Below are 15,000 nucleotides of genomic sequence, written 5' to 3'. Positions count from 1 at the left end.
GATAGATGTACAAACCATTAAAATAAACGTAGGTCCCAATAAAAATAGATGTACGAACCATTACAATGAATGTGGGTCCCAAGAACAATATATATACGAACCATTAAAATGCATGTTGGTCTCAAGAACAATATATATACGAACCATTCAAATGAATGTTGGTCCCAATAACAATATATATACGAACCATTAAATGAATGTGGGTCCCAAGAACATTATATATACGAACCATTAAAATGAATGTTGGTCCCAATAACAATATATATACGAACCATTAAAAGGAATATGGGTCCCAATAACAATATATATACGAACCATTAAAATGAATGTGGGTCCCAATAGCAATATATATATATGAACCATTAAAATGAATATTGGTCCCAATAACAATATATACACGAACCATTAAAATGAATGTTGGTCCCAATAACAATATATATACGAACCATTAAAATGAATGTTAGTCCCAATAACAATATATATACGAACCATTAAAACGAATGTAGGTCCCAATAACAATACATATATACAAACCATTAAAATGAATGTGGGTCCCAATAACAATATATATACGAACCATTAAAATGAATGTTGGTCCCAATAACAAAATATATACGAACCATTAAAATGAATGTGGGTCCCAAGAACAATATATATACAAATGAAAGTTGGTCCCAAGAACAATATATATATACGAACCATTAAAACGAATGTAGGTCCCAATAATAATAGATGTACAAACCATTAAAATGAATGTGGGTCCCAAGAACAATATATATACGAACCATTAAAATGAATGTAGGTCCCAATAACAAGAGATGTACGAACCATTAAAATGAATGTGGGTCCCAAGAACAATATATATACGAACCATTAAAACGAATGTAGGTCCCAATAACAATAGATGTACGAACCATTAAAATTAATGTGGGTCACAAGAATAATATATATACGAACCATGAAAAGGAATGTTGGTCCCAATGACAATATATATATGAACCATGAGAAGGAATGTTGGTCCCAATAACAATAGATGAACGAACCATTAAAATGAATGTGAGTCCCAAGAATAATATATATACGAACCATTATAACGAATGTAGGACCCAATAACAATATATATACGAACCATTAAAATGAATGTGGGTCCCTAGAACAATATATATACGAATGAATGTTGGTCCCAAGAACAATATATATACGAACCCTTAAAACGAATGTAGGTCCCATTAACAATAGATGTACGAAACATTAAAATGAACATAGGTCCCAATAACGAGAGCTGTACAAACCATTAAAATATATGTAGATCCCAATAACGATAGTTGTACAGCCAATCAAAATGAACATAGGTCCCAATACCAATAGATGTACAAACCATTAAAATGAATGTAGTTCCCAATAACGATATTGTACGAACCATTAAAAGGAATGTTGGTCCCAATAATGAGATGTAAGAACCATTAAAATGAATGTTGGTTCCAATAACGATAGATGTATGAAACATTAAAATGAAGTTATGTCCCAATTTCAATAGATGTGCAAACCATTAAAATGAATGTAGGTACCAATACCAATAGATGTACCAACCATTAAAATGAACAATACCAATATATTTAACGAACGTATAGAATGAACATACAGTAGGTCCCAATACTAATCGATGTAACGAACATTAAAATGGATGAATGTTAGTCCCAATAACGAGAGATATACAAAATATTAGGATGAATGCTGGTCCCAATAGCAATAGATTTACGAACCATTGAAATGAACATAGGTCCCAATAACAATAGATTTTCGAAACATTAAGAAGAATGTTGGTCCGAATAACGAGTGATGTACGAACCATTAAAATGAATGTTGGTCCCAATAACGAGAGATATACGAACCATTAAATTGAATGTTCGTCCCAAATACGAGAGATGTACGAACCATATTAATGAATGACAGTCCCAGTAACAATAGATGTACGAACCATTTTAATGAATGACGGTCCCAATAACGATAGATGTACGAACCATCGAAATGAATGTAGGTCCCAATAACGATAGATGTACGAACCATCGAAATGAATGACGGTCCCAATAACGATAGATGTACGAACCATCGAAATGAATGACGGTCCCAATAACGATAGATGTACGAACCATCGAAATGAATGTAGGTCCCAATAACGTAAGATGTACGAACCATCGAAATGAATGTTGGTCCCAATAACGTAAGATGTACGAACCATCGAAATGAATGACGGTCCCAATAACGATAGATGTACGAACCATCGAAATGAATGACGGTCCCAATAACGATAGATGTACGAACCATCGAAATGAATGTAGGTCCCAATAACGTAAGATGTACGAACCATCGAAATGAATGTTGGTCCCAATAACGTAAGATGTACGAACCATCGAAATGAATGACGGTCCCAATAACGATAGATGTACGAACCATCGAAATGAATGACGGTCCCAATAACGATAGATGTACGAACCATCGAAATGAATGACGGTCCCAATAACGATAGATGTACGAACCATCGAAATGAATGTAGGTCCCAATAACGTAAGATGTACGAACCATCGAAATGAATGTTGGTCCCAATAACGTAAGATGTACGAACCATCGAAATGAATGACGGTCCCAATAACGATAGATGTACGAACCATCGAAATGAATGTTGGTCCCAATAACGTAAGATGTACGAACCATCGAAATGAATGTAGGTCCCAATAACGATAGATGTACGAACCATTAAAATGAATGTTGGTCCCAATAACGAAAGATGTACAAACCACTAAAATGAATGTTGACCTTAATAACTAGAGATAGGCGGTTTATTGAGATGAATGTAGGTCCTAATATCGATAGAAGTACAGTCCATTAAAAAGAATGTTGGTCAGATACCAATAAATGTGCGATCCATTAAAATAAAGGAGTTTCAATTTATGCCGAATATAAAAACCATTAACTTTATATATAGTACAATCCACGACTATTAATGTAGATAACATAAGAGATAATAGTCCGATCTATTTACCCTATATGAATCCTTCTCCTGAAGCCTTAATATTATTATTATTATTATTATTACTATCCAAGCTACAGCCCTAATTGGAAAAGCAAGATGCTATAAGCCCAGGGGCTCCAATAGGGAAAAAATAGCCCAGTGAGGAAAGGAAATAAGGAAATAAATAAAAGAATATTATCTTAACATTATCTACACCAAAGGATAAGTTTCATATATAAACAGAATTTCAAGGACTTCAAAGATTTATTATTTTACCTTCATAAGGGTCATATTTGAAAGATATGATCATGGTCATATGTTTAAGCTTACGCTACAATGCGATTGTCTGGGAAAAATAAACTTATTAATGCATGTCAATATAAGGGGATACTTGAAACAAGATTTGAAAGTCGAATTAAGGTTCAAGGTTGTGCGAAATGTTTATGTAAACAAAGCCTCAATGTGAGGAATAATAATAAGATAGATTAAAACATGAAATACAAAGATCACCGTTAATTCAGTACTCAAAAACCAAATTAATCTAACGACAGAATTTCGCTCAAAAGGAATGTTAATTTTAAAGGTCAACATGAAGGTCAGAATCAAGGTTCCAAATTAAATTGGAAAGACCGAATTTAGCCTAAAAGGGTTATTAAATTTAAAGGTCAACATGAAGGTCAGAATCAATGTTCCAAATAAAATTGAAAGACTGAATTTAGCCTGAAAGGGTTATTAAATTTAAAGGTCAACATAAAGGTCAGAATCAAGGTTCCAAATCAAATTACAAGACTGAATTTAGCCTGAAGGGGTTATTAAATTCAAAGGTCAACATGAAGGTCAGAATCAAGGTTCCAAATCAAATTACAAGACTGAATTTAGCCTGAAAGGGTTATAAAATTTAAAGGTCAACATGAAGGTCAGAATCAAGGTTCCAAATCAAATTGAAAGACTGAATTTAGCTTGAAAGGGTTATTAAATTTAAAGGTCAACATGAAGGTCAGAATCAAGGTTCCAAATCAAATTGAAAGACTGAATTTAGCCTGAAAGGGTTATTAAATTTAAAGGTCAACATGAAGGTCAGAATCAAGGTTCCAAATCAAATTGAAAGACTGAATTTAGCCTGAAAGGGTTATTAAATTTAAAGGTCAACATGAAGGTCAGAATCAAGGTTCCAAATCAAATTACAAGACTGAATTTAGCCTGAAAGGGTTATTAAATTCAAAGGTCAACATGAAGGTCAGAATCAAGGTTCCAAATCAAATTGAAAGACTGAATTTAGCCTGAAAGGGTTATTAAATTTAAAGGTCAACATGAAGGTCAGAATCAATGTTCCTAATCAAATTACAAGATTGAATTTAGCCTGAAAGGGTTATTAAATTCAAAGGTCAACATGAAGGTCAGAATCAAGGTTCCAAATAAAATTGAAAGACTGAATTTAGCCTGAAAGGGTTATTAAATTTAAAGGTCAACATGAAGGTCAGAATCAAGGTTCCAAATAAAATTGAAAGACTGAATTTAGCCTGAAAGGGTTATTAAATTTAAAGGTCAACATGAAGGTCAGAATCAAGGTTCCAAATCAAATTACAAGACTGAATTTAGCCTGAAAGGGTTATTATATGAAGGTCAGAATCAAGGTTCCTAATCAAATTACAAGATTGAATTTAGCCTGAAAGGGTTATTAAATTTAAAGGTCAACATGAAGGTCAGAATCAAGGTTCCAAATCAAATTGAAAGATTGAATATAGCCTGAAAGGGTTATTAAATTTAAAGGTCAACTTGAAGGTCAGAATCAAGGTTCCAAATCAAATTGAAAGATTGAATATAGCCTGAAAGGGTTATTAAATTTAAAGGTCAACTTGAAGGTCAGAATCAAGGTTCCAAATCAAATTACAAGACTGAATTTAGCCTGAAAGGGTTATTAAATTTAAAGGTCAACATGAAGGTCAGAATCAAGGTTCCAAATCAAATTACAAGATTGAATTTAGCCTGAAAGGGTTATTGAATTTAAAAGTCAACATGAAGGTCAGAATCAAGGCTCCAAATAAAATAGCAAAGACTGAATTTAGCCTGAAAGGGTAATTAAACTTAAAGGTCAACATGAAGGTCAGAATCAAGGTTCTAAATAAAGTTGAAAGACTGAATTTAGCCTGAAAGGATTATTAAATCTAAAGGTCAACATGAAGGTCAGAATCAAGGTTCCAAATCAAATTGAAAGATTGAATATAGCCTCAAAGGGTTATTGAATTTAAAGGTCAACATGAAGGTCAGAATCAAGGTTCCTAATCAAATTACAAGATTGGATTTAGCCTGAAAGGGTTATTAAATTTAAAGGTCAACATGAAGGTCAGAATCAATGCTCCTAATCAAATTACAAGATTGAATTTAGCCTGAAAGGGTTATTAAATTTAAAGGTCAACATGAAGGTCAGAATCAAGGTTCCAAATCAAATTGAAAGATTGAATATAGCCTGAAAGGGTTATTAAATTTAAAGGTCAACTTGAAGGTCAGAATCAAGGTTCCAAATCAAATTACAAGACTGAATTTAGCCTGAAAGGGTTATTAAATTTAAAGGTCAACATGAAGGTCAGAATCAAGGTTCCAAATCAAATTACAAGACTGAATTTAGCCTGAAAGGGTTATTAAATTTAAAGGTCAACATGAAGGTCAGAATCAATGTTCCTAATCAAATTACAAGATTGAATTTAGCCTGAAAGGGTTATTAAATCTAAAGGTCAACATGAAGGTCAGAATCAAGGTTCCAAATCAAATTGAAAGACTGAATTTAGCCTAAAAGGGTTATTGAATTTAAAGGTCAACATGGAGGTCAGAATCAAGGTTCCTAATTAAATTGGAAAGACTGAATTTAGCCTAAAAGGGTTATTAAATTTAAAGGTCAACATAAAGCTCCGAATCAAGGTTCCAAATAAAATAGGAAAGACTGAATTTAGCCTGAAAGGGTAATTAAACTTAAAGGTCAACATTAAGGTCAGAATCAAGGTTCTAAATAAAATTGAAAGACTGAATTTAGCCTGAAAGGATTATTAAATCTAAAGGTCAACATGAAGGTCAGAATCAAGGTTCCAAATCAAATTGAAGACTGAATTTAACCTGAAGGGGTTTATTAAATTTAAAGGTCAACATGAAGGTCAGAATCAAGGTTCCAAATAAAATTGAAAGACTGAATTTAGCCCGAAGGGGTTAATAAATTTAAAGGTCAACATGAAGGTCAGAATCAAGGTTCAAAATTAAATTGAAAGACTGAATTTAGCCCGAAAGGGTTATCAAATTTAAAGGTAAACATGAAGGTCAGACTCAAGGTTCCAAATTAAATTGAAAGACTGAATTTAGCCTGAAAGGGTTTTTAAATTTAAAGGTCAACATGAAGGTCAGAAAACATAACATTGGTAATGCCAAAGCTAATCTAAAATTTAAAAAAAAAATTAAAAATCAAAACTATATGACAATAACATACATTAAATATCGAAGATTATATAACATACATTAAATATCGAAGATATATAACATACATTAAATATCGAAGATATACAGTATAACATACATTAAATATCGAAGATATATAGCGGAAATTATAAAGGTCAGGAACAAGCTTATCTTTTAAAGGCACGATTAAGATTAATCTCAATGTCAAGGTCAGTGTCAAAAATCAAAACTTCTGTAAGAGTCATCAACGAAACATCCTAAGAATATGAAGAATAACTCTGACATTCAGTCTACCAGTTGGAGCCCTTGGGCTTATAACATCTTGCTTTTCCATTTAAGGTTGTAGCTTAGCTGGTGGTAGTAATAATAATAATAATAAATAATAATAATAAATAATAATAAATATTAATAAATAAATATAATAATAATAATAAATGATAACAACAACAACAACAACAATAATAATAATAATAAATAACAATAATAATAATAATAATAATAATAATAATAATAATAATTATCATTATTATTATTATCATCATCATCATCATCATCATCATCATCATCATTATTATTATGCAATAAAAAAGAGGCAAACGAAGTACTTCAAGTTCCAATATAAACAAAGCTCGCCGTGACCTATATGTAGGCAACACAAGAAATAGAATTAATCAGTTAAGGATATTATATAAACTGGATACTGTAAGACATGTATTACTATTTGTTAGTTTCGTTCTTACTGGGGCAAAATATACTTTAGTTATCTTTCCTATTACTACTACTACTACTAATAATAATAATAATAATAATAAATATAACAATAATAATCATAATAATAATAATCATAATAATAATAATAATAATAATAATAATAATAATAATAATAATGACCTTTGATGTCAGGATGATAGAAAACTTTAAATCAATCAATATAATAATAATAATAATAATAATAATAATAATAATAATAATAATAATAATGACCTTTGATGTCAGGATGATGGAAAAGTTTAAATCAATCAATAAAATAATAATAATAATAATAATAATAGTAATAATAATAATACTAATGATAATAAAAATTATGATAATGATGATGTAACAATAATGACAAATCGAAATCAACCATAAGATATATACTGATATGGAAATAAGTGTCTACACCAATTATATTTAACGCATAAAATTTTAAGTTCAAGTTTCATTTAATCAAACGAAAACAGCTAGATTCATTCCATTATCACAAAGCCACGTCACCTTCAAGGTTACTAATAATTTCATGCAAGAAGTGGCGTAAACAATAACAACAAAAACAAAAACAACAATAGATAAGAAAACAATGACAACTCCTTTCAAACAAAATCCTCTGAAGTAACCCACATAAAAGGGACAAGAGTATGAACACAATGACATAACATGAGCACATACATAAACATATACGCTTGACCGGAAGTATATTTTAAGAATGGATAAAATAAACATAGTTGATATTAATAGAGAAGAATCAACGAACAGAAATAAAAGGGAAGTGTGAGGAACAGAAAGAAAAAAAACAGAAAAATAGTAATTATAGACAGGAGAATCAACGAACAACAAATAACATGGAAGTGAGAACAACATTAAAAAGAAAAAACAGTAAATCTCAACAGAGAAGAATCAACGAACAGAAATAAGATTGAAGTGAGACGAACAGAGAGGACGAAAAATAGTAATTATTAATATAAAAGAAATAACGAATAGAAAATAACGGAGAAGTGAAAGAAAGAGATTGAATAAGAAACAAAAAAAAAACAATTATTTAGAGAAGACTCAACGAACAAAAAAAGAAAAAAACAGTAAACAGAAAAAAAAAACTAGTAATTATTGACAGAAGACTCAAAAAAAAAGAGCGAATAAAACAGTAAATATAAATAAAAGATTCAACGAATAAAAAAATAAGAAGAAAATGAGACCAACAGAACAAAAAACTGAAAAAAAACGGTAAACATCAGCAGAGAAGAACCAACTAACAGATAATAACAGGGAAGTGAGAGCAACCGAAAGAAAGAAAAAGAGAAAAATAAAAAAAGAAAGAGAACCTTGAAACGCGAGCTAAAATATGCGAGCAAGACATGGGTGGCTTCAGTGAGAGTGAGAATCGAAAGTTGCTCGGACAAGCGGCGGCAACTGGAGAGAGAGAGAGAGAGAGAGAGAGAGAGAGAGAGAGAGAGAGAGAGAGGATTGTTCTTTAAATTATGCGAGAGCAATAGTTTTTTATTAAAGGGTAAATTCATGATACGACAAAATTTAGCGCCTTCATAAAACTACTCGAGAGAGAGAGAGAGAGAGAGAGAGAGAGAGAGAGAGAGAGAGAGAGAGAGAGAGAGAGAGAGAGAGAGAGAGAGAGAGAGTATTGTTCTTGAAATTAAGAAAGAGCATTAGTCTTTTAATGTTAAGAGTGTAATTTCATACCATGACAAACTTTGGAGAGAGAGAGAGAGAGAGAGAGAGAGAGAGAGAGAGAGAGAGAGAGAGAGATTAAAACCTACTGAATTTATGGGGCCAAGACCAATTCCTCTCGCTGCCAAAAAAGCCGCTCTATGTTCGGTTACCTATATAAATACGCACTTACTCCTTTCACTTATCAATACATTTTTAATGAAGAAATTTCACACAACTTCAGCAGAAGGATGAAAGGAGGACTTGTTGGGCTTTCGTCCTTCGCTAAGAGGTGCTGGAGAAGGTGTGGCTCAATCGCAAGGGTTGCTACGACATAAAATCTACCTTGTCATCTTGGAACTGACATAGGGAACCAAACACAGCTATTACACACGTACAGGTACATACATACACACGCACGCACCTGCCATAAGGATCCAAATCCACAGTTCTTGTACGCATACAAACACATATTGACACGCGATTGCATAGTCATACAGCGACTGTATGAATATAAATGTTTAACTAGCTGTAATATAGAGGTAATGAGAGAGAGAGAGAGAGAGAGAGAGAGAGAGAGAGAGAGAGAGAGACGCAGGCGAAGGGACATGGAACGCTACAGAGAGAGAGAGAGAGAGAGAGAGAGAGAGAGAGAGAGAGAGAGAGAGAGAGAGAGAGAGCGCGCGTTTACGAGGAAGGTCACACCTTCTACAGTATGAAAGCATCCGAAATAACACTTGAATGTAAGAAGGACTCGTCCCTACAGTCTGAAAAGTACTTGAGACGACACTTGGGGGGCATAGAAGGACTTCCTCCTACAGCCTTTTGGGAATCCAAGATAGCACTGGTGGTCAAGGAAGGGGGATGAACAAAAACAACACATCAGAGGGGCATTACACGAAGAACGAAGTCTTTCAGGACACACCAGTTATCTTATTGTTGTTGTTGTTATTGTTGTTGTTCTTCATAGAAGTCGTCGTTATCTCAGTGGTTCCTTTGAGCGCATTCACTTGCCAGCCAGGCCAAACGACAGCTACATTCTTAAGACAGCCAAGTGTATCTTACTTACCATCCACTTCTACTCCTCGAGGATGTCAAAAGGACGTCCCTCTCTCTCTCCTCCTCCTCCTCCTTCGCCGTCGACGTTGGGCTGCTTACAACACGGAGGACCCACCAAATCCTACGGGAGGAAGGCACAGCAGCCCCTCGAAAGAGAGAGAGAGAGAGAATGGTACAGGGGCACTGTTCAGGGGCGGTGGGCGGGATGCCTCGAGGTCTGCGGGCATAGAGGCTCAAGAGAGTCTGGTTCGGAGAGTCACAGAGAAAGAGAAAGAGAAAAGAGAGAGAGAGAAGATACCGGGCGACTTCCACAAACTATCCTCCTCCTTCCACCACTACACGAAGTCTGACGGCCACGCCAGTCCTCCTCCTCCTCCTCCTCCAAAGTACCCCCTCCTCCTCCCCCTCCTCCCTCTACCACAACAACTACAGGTGCTACCAGCCCCTCTCGCTTGCCCACTACCTAACACACACACACTTACAAACACACACACACACACACACACACACACACACACACTCGCATACACGTCCCCGCGCCCGCCGTAGCTACTTAGGCTTAGGTGATTGTGAGTGTGTACATGTGTGTGTGCGTGTGTATGTGTGTGGCCACCAGAGCCAGTCCAGAGCTAGGCAGCAGCAGCAGAGGCTGGACCCTAAGAATCCGACGCAGTGTAATCGTTGCATGCACCCTGGACCGTGTGCATCGCTCTAACACGGCCTGTGTATGTATGTGTATGTATGAATCTATGTATGTATGTATGTATGTGTCTAATCTGAATCCAGGGGCTTTCGTAGCACTTTATGGTAATAAAAGACTATTAGAGGCAACGGCGAGTCCATCTCAACCCTGGTACATTCTTCACATTCCTCATTAAGACTATTATTCTACTACCGCCTTATTAAGGGGACATTGAAAACCAGTTGAAGAATGAGCAATATTCTTTTAATAATTGCACACATATCTACGAGTTGGTATTTTGCAGCCATAATTTGCATAATTGAATGAAAAAAAAAAATAGTTCCCCTCCAAAGTCTGTGTTTATCCGCAAAACTGGAAACACTTAAAAGTGCAAGTGCACCGGGACGATGCAACTTGCAGGGAACACTTTCACTCCTCAAAATGAATCAAGAAACTGGATGCGTCTGCCACTCGCTGCTCTCCCTGTAAGCATTGCAGATATTCGAGGCTGGTGAATAATTTGACATTATGGTGACTACTATAAGCCTCTTTACCTTGGTCTTTCGCTGTCTTAGGGTAGAGTTTTCTTGCTTGGGGTACACTCGGGCACGCTGTTCCATCTTATTTTTCTTCCTCTTGTGTTTCTAATTATAGTTTATATGAAATATTTACTCTAATGCTACTCTTGAAATATTTTATTCTGGTTTTTAATTACTTTTCTTATATCCTTATTTCCTTTCCTCACTGGGCTATTTTCCCTGTTGGACCCCTCGGGCTTATAGCATTCTGCTTTCCCAAATAGGGTTGTAGCTTAGCAAGTAATAATAATAATAATAATAATAATAATAATAATAATAATAGTAATAATAATAATAATGTCTCTAAAACGAAAGCATGGATTGGGCCAATGCGTTACAAAATTATCTATATGAATATAACAGAAATGTTCTCTGTTCCTTACGATTTGCAGCTCAGAAAGTTGAGTTAATTCACTCCAAAATTTGTGAAACAGGACATCTAGGATCCACGTTATTATATAACCTACAAACAAACCGTTGACTTTATTCAATCTAATATACGTAAAACAGGATCTGGAAGACTCCGGTTATTATGTAGGCTACAATGAAAATAAACATTTGCATCTTGAAAATTACGCAGAATAAAGTAGATATCCTTTCTATCAGGTATGTTAGTCTTCTGTTTTTAGGATTTTAACATTCTTATAAAACTGGTTTTATAAACAAGATTTAAAATTATATTTTTACACAGAATTTTATACAATTAATTTTTATTTATTTAGTTAAACTTTATGTATTTTTCCTCCCTTATATAATCAGGCCCGCTCTGTAAGTCTAGTTTGACTCATTGGGCTGGTTAATCCTTTTCCTTTTAATAATAAAATACTCTCTCCCAGTTATAAACAAACACTTGAAGGTTTAAAGGCCGCTCATGGATGGCAGAGGTAAGGGACAGTGACATTGCCCCATCAAGCAGGACAATGCCCTAGAAACTGACCATATATACATATAATCAGCGCCCAAGCCCCCCCACCCCCACCCCCACCCGAGCTAGGACCAAGGAGGGCATGGCAATGGGTACTGATGACTCAGCAGATAGACCCACAGGCTCCCCAAAAGCCCCCATCCTTAGCTCACAATGATGGAGAGGTTGCAGCGAGCAAAGGAACTAACGAGGTTGAGCGGGACTCGGACCCCAGTCTGGCAATCACCAGTCAAGGACGCTACCACCAGGCCACCACAACCCTAACTATTACACGAGTACCATTAGTTTGAAGGCCTATTCTGATTAGTTGTATTCTTAAAGCATGCCCCATATTTAAATGATTTTGTGGCCTAATGGCCCCATCTGCTAGTATTACATAAACTGCATGAAAAGGTTTATATGTTATCACAAAAGCGAAGGTCATCGAATCCGAAAGTAAACATAAATGAATAACAATTAAAATATGATAAAATATATGAAAGCCATTTGTGTTTTATCAGAAGAAAAAGATTACTACATACCAAAGAAAATTTAGACGTAAATTGATTATTGAGCTTAATATCATAGAACAGATAAATATGCAAAAGTGAAGTTGAATTTTGAAATATACAGGGCGCGGCATAAAAAAAAAAAAAAAAAAAAAAAAAAAAAAAATTTCTTAAATTTGGTTTGGCTTAATTTTTATTGACTATTATTGAAACGAATAAGCATTATATTAATTTTTTTGATATATTATATTAATCTATTAACCTGTGGAATACATTTATGTTCAATAAAATAAAGGATAATTAATAAGGCTTTAGTTTAGTTCCACTTAAACAAAGGATGTTACTTATGCAGCACCCTGTATATTTACAGAAGTTTCATCACAATCAATTTTACAGACAGTCGTAGTCATGACAATATGAGCAACATTCACGTAACTATACGACTGTGAGGCTTTGAATTGCATTAGGAAAATATCAAATGCCTCAGACGCAAAATAACTAATCTTAACATATTTTTCAACATTCCCACTCAATTCCACGTGTCTTCATGGGAAATTGTTCGCAGATGATAATTTCCATTACATAAGTATGATTATTTAGAGCCTGATTTTTTTCTTTAAATAAAATGTACGACGTTAATTCAATGGTTACAATGGTCATTAGATAGTTTTTTCTAGGATCCATATAACACATTCACATTTACATTTTGTATATATATATATATATATATATATATATATATATATATATATATATATATATATATATATTACTTGGTAAACTACGACCCTATTTAGAAAAGCAGGATGCTACAAGACCTAGGCCTCTTACTGGGACAGTAGTCCAGAAAGGAAAGGAAAACCGAAATAAACTATATATGAGAATTGGCGGATTAAAAAACCATGAATAGAGACTTATGACAACCTGTTCAACATTAAAACACTGGTAGCAAGTTTGGACCTTAAGTTCCACCGGTTTATTTGCGAGATTAGGAAGATCATTCCACAACTTGGTTACAGGTGGAATAAAATTTCTAGAATAGTGTGTATCATTAGGTCTTATAACAAAAAAGACAAGACTGCTCGAATTAATGCATACTAATTAATACGTACAAGATGGTAAAATTTGGGAAGATATAAATGCAAAGGATAGTCAGAAATATGGAAAATATTAATCAACATGTATAAAGAACTAACTGAACGAATGTGTCAGAGGTTAATATATAGCTCAGGAATAAAAAAAATGAATAGACCACAATTGTTTGTTCAACAAATCAAGATGAGTCAGCAACTGAAAAACAGACAGGAGAATAATACTCAAAACAAGGTTTCGACGGAATTTGAAGTGGACACTTCCCCAGACTTGCTTAAACCTAAAATATTGTTTTGTCCTTAGCATTGTCCATATTTTAGGTTAAGCTATATTGGGGAAGTGTCCACTTCAAATGCAGTCGATACCCATGTCCCCATATCATCATCATCATCATCCTAATAATAATAATAATAATAATAATAATAATAATAATAATAATATCCCTCAAAGTTCGCATGAGTGAATAAAGTGGCTAAAATCAATTTACAAAAGGATAAAGCTAATGGTTTCTAAACAAATGAACCCATTACTTTTTATACCAGGCTATTGTGGCTGCTTACAAGTTTCAGTAACGAATAGTATTTATCATGTAAGTGTTGTTAAAAGTCCTCTTCTATTCTGGCCGGTATGGATGCGTACACCATTCATGTGGTGTTTACCTAACAGAAGAGTTATATTGCCTATCTGTCCTGTAGTAAGGTGCCAATGCTGACTACAATCATGTCCGCTCTCATTTGTTGTTGGAGATTGCCTGGCCCTTTTGGCCAGACACGGGCTCTTGCAATCTTGCAGCCCGTAGTATACACACCAGCCAGGGTTTAAACATTTAAAGTAATTACCTTAGTTTGAGGTAATTTTCATGGTTTCAAGGTAATTCTAAGCTAACTTCGGTTTTATTAGCTTAAATTTAAGGAAATTGGAAAATGTTTTAAGGTAATCTAAGGTAAAAGGCAGCCGCAGTTAAGGTAATGGCCATATGGCACATGCTCGAGTTTAAACCCTGCTCAGGAGATACATGAGATCACTAACCAAAATCCTACCCCAGATATGGAAATACCAGTACTTCCTTGCATATTAGGAAGGTACATAAAAATATTTGCTCTCAAATACAGTTAAACCAATTTTTTTCATGAATGGTGCATTCTGAAAAATTATTTAATGAAATAATGCATAAAAGACAAATTGGCCTATGAGTGGTACCTTTTAATTTCCTTAAAACCCTCAACAAATTTACAACCTGCTATTGGTGCCGTTTGGTTCTGTTTTCCGTAAACTCTAAGTATAACTGCCACCCATATTCAATGCAA

At 34.2% G+C, this 15,000-nt stretch overlaps 1 protein-coding gene across 3 annotated transcripts in view; it reads right to left on the bottom strand.

Annotated features, from left to right (window-relative positions):
- LOC137638583 (uncharacterized) overlaps positions 1-15,000 on the bottom strand; it is a 244,971-nt gene that overhangs the window by 194,595 nt on the left and 35,376 nt on the right. Inside the window, exon 1 of one of the 3 annotated variants that reach the window (XM_068370770.1) lies at positions 9,939-10,283. The exons of the other annotated variants lie outside the window; for them this stretch is intronic. The gene's annotated coding sequence lies outside the window, so the exon portion shown is untranslated. Of the gene's footprint in view, positions 1-9,938; positions 10,284-15,000 lie in introns of those variants that run through there. 3 annotated transcript variants of the gene reach the window in all.

This window comes from Palaemon carinicauda, chromosome 3, assembly GCF_036898095.1.
Source record: "Palaemon carinicauda isolate YSFRI2023 chromosome 3, ASM3689809v2, whole genome shotgun sequence".
Lineage (NCBI taxonomy): Eukaryota > Metazoa > Arthropoda > Malacostraca > Decapoda > Palaemonidae > Palaemon > Palaemon carinicauda.
Note: the sequence above shows the minus strand (reverse complement) of the source record. Positions and strands in the feature narration are given on the sequence as shown.